Consider the following 3,349-nt stretch of genomic DNA (forward strand, 5'->3'; position numbering starts at 1 on the left):
CCCTGTTTTCGAAAGTTTGAATAGGAGGAGGCGGGTCAGCCACTTTTTGACGTCGGCAAAAAATAATCCGCCCCCCCCCCGGGCCGAAGAAACTGACCAGTCACTAAATCAAATATGAGTCATCATAGTCGTTATCGCCAAAAATGCAGTTTCCATACTTATAAAACGAGCACAGATCTTGATACATACTGGAAACAATCTACCATTGTCGGCGGTAGTTCAAACTTTCACTTCACTGTCAGAAATGGCTTGGAATCTTGCCAGATGGAACGACCCCTAGACGAATTACACGAACTACACAAATCACAAATCTGACATACTCTTTGTCTTACACCGGGAAGTGACGTTCGGGACCCGTCAAGTGACCTTAAGCTGTCCTTGCATCTTAATTAGTTGGTATGGCATATAAACCTTAAGGTCGCTTGGAGGAACAGCAACACTTTCTCAAGTTGTGATTGCAATTGCGTATCGACGTTGTTGTTGACCGATTGTCGTCAGACTATTGTTTGTACAGTGAAATACTGTAAATATAAATATTACACATGCGCAGCTTTCCCTTCAGGGAGACAAAACCAGGATCTGACAGCCTGCAGGACAAGTTAATGTTGCCTCTTTGCGAAGTAAACCCTCGACGTCCGATGTGTGAGTGCAGGAAGAGCTGATACCTTTTGAACGCAGAAGTGAAATACATTGCCAAATTTAAACAACGGAAATACCAGGGTAAGTCGTCTTTGCTGCTGTTACACGGATTTGCTGTCATTTGTTGCTTTAATTGGTCAAAACTCAAAACTGTCGAGTGCCATTTTAAACAAAGACACCGTGAATTTATTTTTCAGTTGTCAGTAGTAGTAAGCTAAATGTCCGGTTTTTTACGGAGAACTGCCGGCCATAACTAGTTCAGACTCTAACAACGTGTTCTTTTATTACTTCGTACCCGACACGCCAAAGTGTAAGCAAAGGTGTGCCGCACTTCAAACGATCCGTGTAAGAAGACCACGAACCGTGACCCTTTTGGAATGCCGGATATAAATGGTGGATTGTGTGGGTTTACCAATTCTCGAATTTAAATGACAGACCGGTCAACTTACTTTGCAGTTTTGTTCCCCTTTCTTTATCGACAACTCAATAAATCAAAATGAACTTCTACAATTCATCGTCAAAATTTAGTCGCGAAAACTAGGAACCACATGATATGAACTTAAAACTTCACTTGGTAGCAAACATTTACGTCATCGATGTTGACACTTTGGTCAACTTCTTTTCTGCGAGCGAGACGGAAATGAAGCCATCGCTTTCTTTCAGAGAATGAGATGTGGATAACATCGGTTCCCATGTAGTTGAGAGAAGTACAAAGTCTAAAGACGAGTTCCGCACAATCGCCATTTCAAGCAGTGGTTCACCTCTGTTATGGACTAGTGTAGCTGCAGCATTTCAAGAGCATTCATACGCGGTGCTTGTTGTAATAGGACGATATGAACAACATATCCTGATATCTGATTTGAAATCTGATTTGACTGTTACTATAAAGCTCCAATAGCTGCGAATGTGCAATAAAGCGATCTCAAAATATCCTCAGTTTTCTGATAGTCTTCTATGAATAAAGCCCACTAAAGAAGAAAAAGTGTATAAAACTGTCATAAGTGTCGAAATTATGTAAATTCAATCGTTTTAACATCATTTTAGATTTCCCGCCATTTCCAATAACTAATCATATGATAGAGAAAATAAAAATTACAACAACAAAATGTTGGCCATCGTGTTTTGTGCATTCAAGTAATGGCATCATGCTTGTTTCTTCTATGATCACGATGTGTATGTGCAGAAAATGCTGCATTTTTGTGCTTTTCCGTGCGGGCGCCATTTTATGAGTGCGGCACCCCTTTATCATAATTACATTTGTTAAACGCGTAGGCATGGTCCAAATCAGTGAGTAGTGACACTTTGATACATGTCCTTCAGTTAGCATTGCCAGTAGGAGTGTTAATCTGAATATCTCGCCACATCCTGTTGGAACCATACATGTATGTTTTCACATGCCGGTAATGTTTGCAGTATACTTTGATTCGTTGTGGTCACTATGTAGACAGCTTGGCATCAATGAAAATGGGATGTTTTATGGCCTCTCAGTTCACTCCTTACGCCTGTGTAAAGTACGACTGCTCCTTGGCTTCTCAAACATCTGCCTTTCACATCGGTCGGTTCTTCAAGTACTCGGGGTAACGGTGTAAGGGGTCAACTCAATCTAAGTTTTCTTTACTAATGATTGATTTCGCCTGCCAGAAAGCACCTGTCAGAGTCCCTATCCGATAAGCCTGTTGCTGCAGCCAGTATTTTGCGAGTATGCTTGCCAAAGTATTAATAATTTCACAAAAAAGTATAATTACGAGTTTGTGTACATGTTTTTGAATATTAACTAACAGTTGTATATTTACACCTCATATGTGTTGTAATTCAGGCGTGTACAATTACTGTTGCATGATAATCAGGCTAGTACGCATGCGTTAATGCACTACGAAGAATGAAAGTCTCGACGATAACGTAGTCGCCGAACGGCTAGCTTCAGTATGTTTTTCTTTGATCAAGATTTGAAATCGATAAAATTATGAAGTTACTAGGACAACTTTAGAATTTGAAAACGAAAAAAAATATCTTTATCAACCCAAAACAACTAGTCCTACAGCGAACAATGAACCGTCACCATCAACCGAAATTACATTTCAACTTGTACTCTGCCCAAGCTTTGGGCTAAGCCTATAGCACTCTGGTTCATCTCCGGTGTCCTTCTCGTTGTAGAAGCTAAGAAAGATTTAGTATTTTATTTTTATTTTTATTTGGCTTTATTTAACGAGGGTAGCCTGGTAAACTCTAGAGAGAGTTTATCTCCCCCAGGGCCCTCGACATTACAACAAATTTATACAAAACCAAAAAACAATTTTCAAAAGTGAAAATGCAAATAACCACATATAACAACTGCCACATTTAACAGGAAAAACAAGAAAAAATTAAAATTCTGCCCAATATTGTTTTAAATAATTGCTTTTAAACTTATTCCATTCCATAGCTCCTTGTACCGACCATATGTTTTTAAAAACATTCAGTTTGGCTCTAGGAATATCAAGCTTATTTTTGGAGCTAGCTCTGGTCACACGGCTATGACACTGATTGACAAATTGGAACAATTCTGTCACATACAATGGGGCTATACCTTTCAAGGATTTAACAACTAAACACATATTTTTGTATAATTTCTATCAGGTAAAGGCATAATATGTAATGATTTAAAAAGTCCACTGGTCGGATAATTATACTTAGTGCCGGCCCATCATAACATGCACAGCGCGTTTTTTGC

General features: G+C 39.2%; 1 protein-coding gene across 2 annotated transcripts in view; it reads left to right on the top strand.

Annotated features, from left to right (window-relative positions):
- The first annotated feature begins 314 nt into the window (after nucleotides 1–314).
- The window catches only part of LOC139135027 (beta-1,3-galactosyl-O-glycosyl-glycoprotein beta-1,6-N-acetylglucosaminyltransferase-like), a 6,070-nt gene continuing 3,035 nt past the window's right edge, over nucleotides 315–3,349 (top strand). The window contains exon 1 of one of the 2 annotated variants that reach the window (XM_070702194.1): nucleotides 315–720. The gene's annotated coding sequence lies outside the window, so the exon portion shown is untranslated. The remainder of the gene's footprint in view (nucleotides 721–3,349) is intronic. The other variant, XM_070702193.1, reaches the window with a different exon arrangement.

Source organism: Ptychodera flava, chromosome 6 (assembly GCF_041260155.1).
Source record: "Ptychodera flava strain L36383 chromosome 6, AS_Pfla_20210202, whole genome shotgun sequence".
Classification (NCBI taxonomy): Eukaryota; Metazoa; Hemichordata; class Enteropneusta; family Ptychoderidae; genus Ptychodera; species Ptychodera flava.